This window comes from Oryzias melastigma, linkage group LG17, assembly GCF_002922805.2.
Source record: "Oryzias melastigma strain HK-1 linkage group LG17, ASM292280v2, whole genome shotgun sequence".
NCBI classification, from domain to species: domain Eukaryota; kingdom Metazoa; phylum Chordata; class Actinopteri; order Beloniformes; family Adrianichthyidae; genus Oryzias; species Oryzias melastigma.
Genome location: NC_050528.1, coordinates 18,757,328 through 18,770,132, shown reverse-complemented (window position 1 = coordinate 18,770,132; position 12,805 = coordinate 18,757,328). Strand labels below are relative to the sequence as shown.

Here is a 12,805-nt window from a genome sequence, read left to right as displayed (position 1 = left end):
CATTTTTCTAGGGCATGAGTCAAAAGTGTATTTTTTACTGAAGAGCTCAGATAAGAGCCTTTTTGACAACATAAACCTTTTGATTTCACCATCCCAATTTCATGAGGCATAAATCAATTGAAAAAAGAATATGTGTAACTATTTTTTTGTTCACATCTTTAGCAAAGTGACAAAAAGGAAAAAGAATATGAAATTTCAAGCAACATTTCCAGTGTTTTGTTCTTTTACAAAATTTTTATCTATGCCTTGGTCACAACTACGGGTAGACAAAGCCTTTCTTCAGGTGAATACAGGGCTAATCTGTATGGGGCAAACTTGTTGACTCGTGGGCCACAAAGGTTCTAAAATTTGACAGAAGGGCCGGACCAGGAGCAAATCCATGGCACAATTTTATAAGAGAATGAAACAACATATAATTTTGATGAAAACCTACTTTTAATCTTGATCGAAAAGGTTTTTTTTTTTTTTAAACAGAAAGTTTTGGAGTTCTGTTTGGACTTTTGGAAAGTCAAAACTGTTGCTTTTGTTCTCATTTTAGTGCCTATTCCATCATGGGTTGATGTCCATAAGGGAAAAATGCAACCTCACAGAAATACTGCGTTCATGTTTTCTTTAAATTATTGTAAAAATGCCTGTCCAACACACATGATTGTCAGAAAAAACTACAAACGTTCTACCACCACATGAACAAAGGTCAATGTGCATCGTCTATGGGGACACACTAAAACTACAGGAAAAATATAACATTACTAATGTAGTAGAGTGGTAAATGGCGAGCCAATTTCCTCTGTGTCTAAAATACTTAGGCTACAACTTGCAAATTTATTAGTTACAGTAATGATGTATTTTAATTATTTTCCTTCTGTGACTATTATATATTTTGTAATAAGTGTAACTGTTAATGTACTGCTACTTTAAATGTTGTTGTGTTTAACCAGTAGAGGGCAGTGTGGCTAGAGTTATAGCTGGACATTTTATTTTGAAAAGACGCAAAGCAGTCGTCTTCCTGTTTAGCTGTGTGCTCCGCGGTTGTTTCATCTGTATGATAGACAAAATATCCACGAAGTTTTAAGGTAATTTATTTAAAACATGTAAAAACCATCTTTCAATATTACTTCGTTGGAGTTATTTGTTGGTATTTCTGCATGATTGTTTAGTTTTACATGGATTTTACAGAGGATGGAAACGTGCGTCGTGGTAGTGAGGAAGCCATGACAGAGGCGTAGCTTGTGAGAAAACGGCGCGGTCCTGAGTGCAAAACAGCTGAAAACTGTGAGTTTTGTTTGATTATATATTCGTAACTTTTCCAATGACTTATTAGTAATTTTGTTTTTTTGTGTTCATTCTCTGTGGTCAGAGTCCACTGCCATTTTACTTTATTTAATATTTTTATTTGGTCAAATCTTTTGCCACAAGACCAACCAGTAGTCAAAGAAATTCTGAGATTTTGTTTTACAAGCAGAAAGCAAGTCTGTAACCATTTTTGAGTGTAATTTAAATTTAGAAATTGCTGTATAAAACCCCAGTTATTGTGTCCTGTGAGGCAACAATTTCTACAGTCTGCACTAAGAACTATCATTATAATAATTTACTGTAGTTCTACGGGCCACTTATAGCCCCTGGGCCGTGGTTTGCCCACACCAGTGGCCCCCAACCTTTCAAGAGTGGTTAAAAACTATTTTATCTTACCATTATAAGATCATCTCATTTAAAAAAACAAATTAATACATGAACAAAATGTAACCAACAAATCAATTATTGATGCTAAATAGGAAACAAATCACAACTCTGTGCATTGGATAAAGAACTCATTAACGCTAATGTTCAAGTACTGTATTAAAGCGGCTCTACCGTGAAAATTCTACTTTTTGAAGGTTTAAAATACATTTTACTGTTCATTCCTCACTATAAAGAACCCCAAAATGTCATTTTGATCCGTTCATGCATTAAAGAGTAATCCTGTAAAAACCTGCACTGTCTGCTGGAGCCCCTCCCACACCCACTTGTGAAACATGCTGGCGTAAGATCGTTGACAACAGCTCCCTTCTGGAAGAGCCTGTGCTTACAGCTCCGCCCCTAGTGTAACATAACGTTCAATTTATCCCCTTATCCAGTGATTATCAGCAAAAAAAAAAAAAAACTTTCGTTTTAGATGCAGAATACCGTATATCTTCCAGTTGTGTCCTGTCTCCACTAAATTCCAGCTCAAGTAGGTGTTTGTTACTTTTTGCGCACCGCTCCACCATGGAGAGATTTAAGAGCCACATTTGGCTCTGGAGCCACAGGTTGCAGACCCCTGTCCAAAGGTAATATATGATCATATATATAGATATAGTTCACTCTTAAAGCCTTAAGAAAATCATGGTAGGGCCCCTTTTAGTGAGCAACCTCTAGATGCTTCCTGGCTTTAGAAATTTGACAACCAGAGTGTAGTTTTCCGTATCACGTGCAGCATTTGCTCGCGGTGAGTAAGGGGCCATATATGCTCACCTCGATAACTAGAGTACTATCTAAGGGTACTGTACAACGTCATAAGTGTGTGTAACTGATTTTAACATTACAAATACTTCATGATTCACTGACCACAAGCACAACAATCATACATTCCATTTTCATAAGAACCCTTGAAGGGGTATTATTACAAGGTCATGCAAAATACATCTTCTTTGAAGATGCAGCCCCATCCTCTCTATGACCCTCCACGGACCCAAGCAATCAAAAAACCCACAAAGGTCAACCCTTGGTATGAGTGCATGTGGCTAAGGCATACAGTACAAACATGAATGTTGTGTTGCAGGTTGGAAAATACAAAGGAAACAATCCTAAAGTGCATAAGAAGGCAGAAGGTTGAGCAGCAATACAACTGTTGCTAACATGATTGTAAGGCCAGTTGGGTCTAAAAAGGTCTTAACTTGTTTCATACTAGAAAGAAATTTGAAGAACACGACTGCCATGTCTGGATATAAGTCATAGGTCGATTCATATGGAGACAAACAAAGGAAAGAACGTCCATACAGTATTTAAATTCTATTTAATGTAATTATTGAATATCAGATGTTGCCACATCTTATTTTCATTTCCAAGCTAAAAGGTTTGCAGATTAATTTTTAAAATCATAAATCATGCTAAATCAAAAACTATCATCTAAAAGCTTTTGAATCTTGAACTTTGCACTATACTGTTAAGCAATTTTTACGCCATTGCTGTTTGATGCTGGTATGAAAGCTGCGAATCCAACCAATGCTATACTGAACAGAAAAAAAAATGGAGTTAGCCTCATAGGGGGAATGATATTGAGTATGAATATGTAGATGGTGTTTAAGGTTTGATCCCTGAAATTCTAAATCTAAAATATTTAAAGAAAATGCATAAAAATGTGCTGGTGTTTTCAGCAAGTCTACTAAGGAGGTGAGGGCTGGAGAAACAGAATATTTTACTCTCCCTGGTAACTTGTTACTTTCAAAAGGTTTTAATTATATAAATCTTTTGGGAGAAGTAATTAATACACTTCTGAAGTCATGTGCAAACACATTGCTTATCAGTGATGCGGGAAAACATTTTGTTGACATGTTCCTGGCTCTTAATTACATTCCACTAATTCACCCTTGCCTGTTATGTGAAAGAGGAATTCCTGTTTTTCATGTTCAGAAATCCAATCTTTTATTTTTAATGTGTATGTGGCAGTGGGAGCGTAAACACCAGCCTAACTTTGCTCCTATCTGACCATAAAATGTCCCTAATTCTCAGACTATTATTGTCAGTCATGCGATTGACTATTTTGATTAAAAAAATAAAAATGTGACATTGTTGCATGACTGTGATTAAAAGAACTGCCTCAATAGGTTTCTTTATAGCATTGTGCTGGATTTGAATGTCAGTGACAGCCTTGTGATGGAAAGAGATCTTAAAGAGAAAGACAGTATTGTTTGTAACACTTTGTAATTTCATTATTCCCAGAATGCTTAGGTCTGCTGTGAACAAAGGATACTTAGTTGGCAGATTAAATAAATGTGCCACTTTGTTCTGATGTGGAGACATGAGTCGCTGTGTCAAGTTGTAAAGGGAGCCATGAAGCATAATTTGCTGTCATTCATTTTGGATCCACCTGCACTCTGCTTTCAACAGATGTGCTTTAATACATTTCCAAAGATTTTATGAGACATCTTGTTCTGCATAGTTTGATTCCATTGAGATGTCAAGGATTATGTGAAGCTGGTGTGTTTAAAGGGCAGCTGTGTGGCAATGGTAGGGCAGTCAACTCTTGATCAGAAGGTTGCAGGTTCGATTACCGCCTTGCCCGCCCATGTGTCAAAGTGTCCTTGGACAATTAACCAAAATTATCTCTGGTGGATGGTTGGCGCTAGTGTTTGACACCAGAACCGCCACCAATGGGTGTGTCTGGGTGAATGGATCTATGACTGTGAAGCACTTTGGACCTTCAAGGAAGGTAGAAAAGCACCGTACAAGTATTTACCATTTTAAAAATTAAGACATTGTCCTTTTTTTAGTTCTGTCCACCACAGTCCAATTATATTTTGGAACCTTGAGACACAATAACATTTATTGTTTTCAGAACGGAAAATTTCGTTGATCCGGACCAAGTCCAGTTATTTTTGTCCAAATCGAGTCCTGAACCTTGCGTTTGGTCTGTATTCAGATTGTCGTCCAGCGGACTTTTCTGTTCTGAACCAAAGCTTGTAAACAAAAACACATGACTAAAGATCTCTTTAGTCATTGGCCAGGAGTTATGAGGGCGGGGCAAAGGAATGAAAGAAAGAATAATGGAAGTCCTATGCTTTGCAATCCTTATCAGAATAGTTCATGTATTCAAACTTTATATTTTGCTGACCAATTTTGAACGTCTCTGTCAACGTCAGATTCAAAACGTAACATGCTGCAAGACGGTTACTGAGGAAATGGCGAATGCCGATAAGTGTCAATGACATATAGATTGTCGGGAAACTCAATTCTGTTGTATAATGTACAATGACAAAGTTATTCATATTCAAAACAGTGTGAGAAGCTATTTTTATCATGTTAAGTTGTTTTTATGAGTCTGCATTCATCCTAAGGGTGGATGATATGACGATATAAAACCGTCTTACGATCTCCAAAGCTGACGATCTGTCATTCTTGAGAGATCGCTTTATCGCGATCTTGTACGAAAAGCTGCAAGAGCGAGGTTTGACTGCCTGTGACTTTAAATCCGAGCTGCCCCTCCTCCTCCCCCCTCCCCGGTGTTTACTCTTGTAATCAATGACATATATTACTGGATTGGAAGTCACGTGACATATGGCGTGACAGACATGCGCCGTCATTATGGATCGAGTCTTCTCGAGTAATGAATGGCGGAGGTCCGTAGAAGTAACAAAAGGAGACGCAGAGTTTTGCAATCGACTTAAAAAACCTTGACAACAAATTAATCCGATGGAGAGGAATCATCACAGGACAGGAATCACATTTTAATAGAGAGAAATCAGGCTGGGAACCGTGAACTGTGTGCTAAAGTGGGTGCTAGTAATTCGAGAGTTGCATGCTAGTTTGGTTCTTCGATGTATGTTTTTATTAATGTTTCGTGTTTTTAAACATACCGGATGTTAATCACACATATTCAGGTTCAACCTGCACAAAAACTGATGGAAATTTATTTTGGAAACACGTAAAATGTGCGGTCAAGATACACGTTGCTGCATTGTTTTGCTAGCTTGTAGCTAGCTACTTTAAGAGCCTATATCTTATTTATTTGTATTTATTGTAAGAAGTGTGAGTTCGCACATAATTTTCTTAATCCTTGGTGTCAATGTTGAGCTTTTTTCTTTGTCGCACGGAGCGGAGATAGCCCAGCTAGAATAAACAGCGGTAATTCTAGCTTTCTGTTCAGTGACTTAAACACCGCAGAGAGCAGATGTTAGTGAAGGAGCTGTGGATGTAAACTTTAACCTGCCACAATATTTACTGCTATTATCTCTGTGTTTGGAATCTTAACAGTTTGGCAGATGCATTTGATGTTATCATCCAAGTTGTTTGTTTTTTTGTATTAGGTAAAGATGCTAGCTGGAGCCTTTTTCTCAAAGTACAATGAAATTTTCTACTTGAAGGTACATTCGGAAGAAATTGAGATCTATTTACCATGTATGTAATCCAAAAATAATAATAAGGTATAGTGTGGTAAAGGTTTTTTTTATTAATATTATTATTATTATTTAGCACTTTGAGATGTTTTTAATAGGGAAAGGACTTTGCTAAAATTTATCAGTCATTCATGCTATAAACTTCATCAATCTCCCTCATTTCTGGTTTTAGGTGACAGTCATTTACAAGACCTGGATTTTAGCACAGAGGCAAAATAAAAACTCACGGATATTTAGAAGCTGTTCATTTGACAGCAATGCATTACCTGTTACAGTAGAATGTACAATTCTTGCACTATTTACAGATTAATCTTAATAGATAACTATTTAATTTGAATAAATATAAATATTTGTTCAAAAATTTTTTTTACTTGTTTCAATTAAAATCATTATAATTCATTTTTTGTCAATTTGAGGTTATTTTAAAGAAATCGTGATAAAATCAAAATCGTGAAATAAAATTGAAAAAATTGTGATTTTCTTTTTTTTGCCATATCGCCCAGCCCTAATTCATCCAGCTGAATTTCAATTAATTCCTGGGTATCATTGTTGCTCCGCCACTGTGTTAACATCCTGTAATGACTGAATACAGTGACTGTTTAGGTCATGTTGTTCTGCCCCGAGCATGGAGCCTATTCAGACTGAGGAAAGTCCGAGCAAGCCAAAGTTCAGTCCGATCGGAAACAAACCGAAACCACCTCAGAAGATGGGTCCAAGAGCGGTTCCTGGTCCCAGACCAGGGTCCACTTGGTGGTATTCAGACTGAGAATTTGTTCCGGATTATCACTGGAAACAAACTCTGGTTAAATTCAGTCTGAATACACCCTTAGTTTAGCTAAATTAACATCACATGCACCAAAGAAAGCCTGTCATCCATCATCATTGTAACAGCAAAAATGCATGACGAAGATTAGTATATTAAAATATCATTACGCTCAATGGTTGGTTAGTTTTGTCACCTACTCCCAAAAACCTGTTTAAAGTCAAAACTTGGTGAACTTTCCATTTTTAAACATATATTGTGATAGGCATTTCGTATTTCTTTTTTTAGTGTTCAATCTTTAGTTTTCTGTGAAATTGAATTCTGACACATTAGAATATTTTTTTCAGTGTGGCAAAACATAAAATGATATTTGGTTCAGCCCAATGATTTGTGCATTCTCAGAGCATTGTTAGAAAGATGGAGGGAATTCAAGTGGTTAAAAATGTTTTAATTAATCCTGAGCTCATTAGTTCCTGTTCTGCAGATAACGCCAGCAGAGAAAAATGGTATCATTCCACCCAGCTCTAAAACCCGAAATAATTAGTTTTATAAAAATTAGCATGTTTCCAAGCAAACTGGGGTATTCCTTTGTTTCATTTCGGTTATCAAACTCAAATTATTTTCCTTCATTTCTGGTTTTCTAACAATGAAATATCAACTGTGGCTCTGATAAATCAGGTTGTGGCTGTAAAATGTATTCTTTGTTAAAATAAATGAGACCCAATTTTGACCAATCATGTCAAAGTCTAAAAAGTTGAATCGCATTATGTAAATTAGAGGAATTTTCAATAAAGGCAGACTTGATATGAAAGGCATAGAGTACTTTTTATGGTCAGAGGTAGAAATCTATTTTAAGTTCATTTAATTTTTTTTTTCATGCTATGAACAAAAAACTGAACCTTGAAACAATATTTTTGTTTAAAATAACCTAGGTGATTAAATGGATTTGCTTTCAAACAAAAGGAAGATCTCATAGTGTTAATATTATGCACAATTAGGAAAAGACTGTAAATCACAGCAAACACAGAGAGCTCCCTATGTCTTATTATACATGATGGAAAGATGATAGGACTGATGATGGAAGGTGTGGCTAAAAGGACTGTAAGGCAGAAAATTTCATATTCTGTGAAGCTCAATTTTATATTTTCCGTGTGTATAGGGGGAAAAGAGCATTGGTGGTTTGTGAGGAGAAAGATGGAAGCATTAGAGGGAGTGGGGGTTATTAAATGATGAGAGCAGTGTAATTACCTCGCGGTGAGGTTCAGCCTCTTAGACAGATGATCGTTCAAGGGGAGAAATCTCATTTGCATCTTGTACAGTAATATCTAAGAGTGTTCATTCTGCACCAAATTAAATTGCCACATAGATTTTTCTTCTCTTCACTAAAAGTCCATTTTTGTCAGCTGAATTATGGTTTTACGTATAGATGAGTTTATCTGTGAGCACTAAGTAGAGGATAGTCCTGCTGCATTCAGCACTTCTTCTACCCTGCTGTGTCTTTTAGGCTGAGCATACAGATCTTTAACACATCATTACATTCTCTTCATGGCTGTTCTTTCTTATTGAAAATGAAAAAAACCTCAGAGAATTAATATTACTCAGTATCCAAAATCTGCAATATTCCTTTTTTTGCTTCACATTCTCAACCGTGTCCACATACATGCACTTCTCTACTATTGGTCTGGATCTTCAAAGTATGAAGTCGAGGACCTTACTTTAATTCACAGCACCTCCAATTATAGAGAGTGAGATGGCATGCGGCGAGTGTAATGACAGCAATCTGAGCTGTGTGGGGTAAGGCGCAGACCATCTTACTTAGCTCGTGTCACATTTACTGCTGCACCACATGGGGACAATTTGAGAAAAGAGATTTAAAAAGCAAGCATACGAGAATATGACATTAAGCTGCATTGATTTTTAGGAAAAGTTAGTAAATGAAGGAGAAGGGAGAAGGGCGGGATGGTGAAGAAAAAGCCAAGAAGATGACTGACAAGAAGCCATCTGCTAAGCTTCATGCTCCTTTGTGGCCCTTTTGAGCCGTTCCTCCTACCAGCAGCCGCTTTTGATGGATCAGCTGAGTCTGTGCGCCTGTTTTTTTTTTTTTTTCAGCTGACGAATGGGTGCGGGGACTGAGTCTGGTGTGGCCTGAAAAAAGAATTCTCCATGCCTCTGTGTGCTGCCACAGCCATTTTACCCACCTGTCAGTCACCGGCAGCATGGTTGACGTTATCAGTTGTACTGCGCTTAGCAGTGGAGGTCTGCAGAGAATCGCTGCTGGGTAGGAGCCACATGGCTGAACAGATGAAGGCAGGGCAGGGATGAAAGCAGGAAACAAACAGGTGGACACACAAAGAACAAGGTAAAAAAAAAAAAAAAAAAAAAAAAAAGACCAAAACCGGTTTAAAGGAGGAAAGATATGAGTGATTTAAATGGCATCAAACGTAGAGGCCACCAACACCGTTCCCCCCACTGCAGATGATCACATTATGAAGGTTTCCAAGACCTTTGGCACTAGTCCAATAGCAAAGAAGCTAATGATGAAGTACAAGAAGAGAATCAATTCACTTCTCACTCGCCTCTCCTCCCTCTCAGGGAGAGATTTACAGGCCAAGTTATGACAGCGAGCAATAACGACAGCCATATTTTACTCTCGCCTCCAACAACGGCATGTGCAGCCAATCAAATCCACCAGCACACCGAGTTGTTATCTCCACTGCGTATGTGTGCGAGCTGAAATCTGCTTTTCATTACCAAATGTGATTGTGCTACACAGAGTTGATCTGTTTGGTTTATTGTTGTCAGAGATATGGGATTGTGAGGATAAAACGACTTTTTATATGAAACGCATTAGGAAAATAAACATCCATAAAAGAAGTACTTTCAATCACTCGAGGATGGAGTGCACGGAAACATGATCAGTGAGGACAGTGGGCACTTGGGGCGCGGGGGGGAGCAAAAAGAAAACTAAAGTTCAGCTGAAATGCAATGAAGACTAAATAAAAAAACAAGAGGAGATGCAGAGGAAGGAAAAAAGGTGACCAGAGAGTTACTTAAGGATGAAAGTATGCATGGATCAATAGATATGGATGCAAAGGGGGAGACTTTTAAGTAAGGCTCTCTGGCTTGTGTCCTCAGATCCTGTTTCACAAAGAAACTCAAACTCGGCGAATCAATAATAAGCTCGTTTTTCTGGCCCGAGCCCCACATTGCCTGTAGCCTGTGCGCCACTGTCTGTCTGTGAGCATGTTCGGCTCTCATAGCACTTGAAACCCACTCGAACAGTCTCTTTATCTCTGCGCTCCCCAGTTTGCTCCACATCTACACCACCTTTGCCCCGTAGCTGCTTGTTTATCCATTTTCCTAACACAGAAACCATTTTTCAACCAGAGGCAAACAACAAACTGCCATCCATGTCTTCTTTTCGATGGATGTTTTATCAATCAAGAGTGCAGGATGAAAAATATTCAAAATTTGAATTTAATTTGCACTCTACCCGAGAACAAAGGTTATTGGAGAGCTGTTTGTAAGGCAAATTTGTGGAGAAAATGATCCATTTTATTTTTTCTCTAACAGGAGGGGAGATGTTGAAAGTGTTAGCTGGCAAATTTCACAACAGCTCAGACAGGCTGCATTAACAGTGGGGCATTTTCCATTCATTTTTTTTTCCCATAACATGGTTCACTTCATTGTACCCAAACACAGAAGTCTTCAAAGACAGAACCAGTTACTTGAATTGAGATCTTAACTCACTGAATACCTTCCAATTATAAGCTCAGATTTGTATATATTTAGAGGATGTGCTTTTTGAATGGCAGTTGGAAAGTCCTATGAGTGTGCCAACTGGAATTTCAAACTTTGTCCCATCTTGTAGCCATTTTTTGAACCTTGTTGAGTTCAAGCTTCATCTTTGCCATGCAAAATCCCAGATCTCAGACTGATGGTTGATGTCAGAGATTATCAATCCAGTGTCTATATATCTATGGTCACCAGTTATCTCAGGCCAGTGAAACATTACCTGAAGAAACACAGACTAATATTGACTTAGGAAGCCTCATGGTGAGGGCATCTTCTGCCAACAATGGAGTCACAGTGCAGAGAAACTACTCAGTCAGAAGAGTGACCGACTTCCTCTCAACCACATGTGATTTCTCACAGTTTTGTCATCAAAGACCCACTCAAAAAAATTGTAAATTGTATTTGTTTTGTTTCTTTTGTGGCATTTTTCTCATGATGGAGGACATACAGTATATAAAGAAAATTAAGCATCAAATTGCTCTTTTTTTTCTTCTCGAAATTCACTTTTTGTTAGTTTTCCATTTTCTGACACAAGAATAACACTGAAACAGTCTAATACAGCACAAACACACACACACACAGACACAAAACGTACTGGTTACAAAAATCTATTTATTCAGAATTGCGTTTTTTAAGATAGAGAAGGTTGCTCTCTCCACAAACAAGTATGTATGAGACGCAACACACCTGGGCAATGGGGTTTTAAAAGACATAGGTGTCTACAACATACCTCTCTCCTTCATGTTTTCAACATTTCCATTCATTATATCACAGAAACATCCTGGCTCTTCATTGTGCTTATACTTTTGTAATGCATCATCCACAAAAGGACCCCATACCTTCTGAAATATGCTCATTTTATTGTTAATTTTAAATATAGGTTGTTCAAAGTTTTGTCTTTTTTTGTCATTTCTCCCAACCATTCACTAAAAGGCATCGTGCTGTTAGTTTTCCAGTGTCTAAGTAGGATTCTGCACCCTGTCAAGAGGGCTAACCTACACCACAGTACTCGTTGAGTTGTAAATCTTTGTTCCCTCACCCCTATTCTAATGCACAGTAAATTGCCTTTGAGTATTTATTTTTTGTGTGAATGCTTTACAGCATTTACACCTCCGCATATATTTTCAGCTAGAGACACCAATAAACTTTAAAATGTTAAGCAACCACTGAATTTTTTGCGTAATTTGGCTTTTAGCTTTTATTTTAGCATAATGTTTCCAGTTTTTTTAGGCAAATTTGGAGTTTAGCTAACATTTTAACATTATGCTAGCTGTTTTTGGGTAATTTAGCATTTTTGCTAATGATTTAGCAAGTTTTCAGCTTCAGCATTTTCAGCTATCATCTCTGGCATCTTCAGCGGCCACATTCAGCTTACAGCATTTAGACTTGCATTATTGCAGGCAATGATATCTAGTTCAGATTGTTGTGAATCAGGTGCAGACCAAGAAATGCAGTTGGAGGAACCTGTAGCTGTGACGTACCAACTACAATATGAAGGCCAAATGCTCCCTGCTCCGCTCCAAACTGATGCATTCACTTGTAAATTACTACATCCATGCATCATGGAGGCAGGGTTACTCTGCGCCAACAGTCCCACCCGCAACTCAAAGGTGATTTTCTAAAGAACTACTGCTGCTTTGCAGAAACTATGTCCTAGAAAACAACAGAGATTGTTTGATTAGGGCTAAAAACAATAAGATAATTGCTGCAGGACTTTTAAAAGCTCATTACCTGATAGGGTAGAAAATGAAACAGATGTTCTTAGTCATTCACAGGCAGACATATTGAATCTTACTTTAGCTACTGTACTCACAGATAATCCTAGCATTTGACACAATGCCTCATATGAAGGAATACAGCTGTAAAACTCTCAGTGTGATGTGCCTTGTCCACATGAGCTGCACTGAGGCAGTTGGGGCACAGAAGCAGAGCCGTTGACCTCTGATTGGAGAATTGCGAGGTTCATGTGCAGGTTTTGTTACCGCTTAGCACTCTCATGTGTCGAAGTGTCCTTTGGCAAGACTCTGAATCTCATATTGCTCTCTGTGGCCTGGGAGCTGTGTGTAAATGTGTGTGGGAAATGAATGAATGGGAAAGTGTTTTAAAGAAGATGGGA

General features: G+C 37.9%; 1 long non-coding RNA gene across 1 annotated transcript in view; it reads left to right on the top strand.

The window, feature by feature from the left end:
* Nucleotides 1–622: 622 nt before the first annotated feature.
* LOC112147174 overlaps nt 623–12,805 on the top strand; it is a 98,447-nt gene continuing 86,264 nt past the window's right edge. Inside the window, exons 1-2 of the long non-coding RNA XR_002919414.2 lie at nt 623–1,073; nt 1,177–1,272. This is a non-coding gene — a long non-coding RNA (uncharacterized LOC112147174). The remainder of the gene's footprint in view (nt 1,074–1,176; nt 1,273–12,805) is intronic.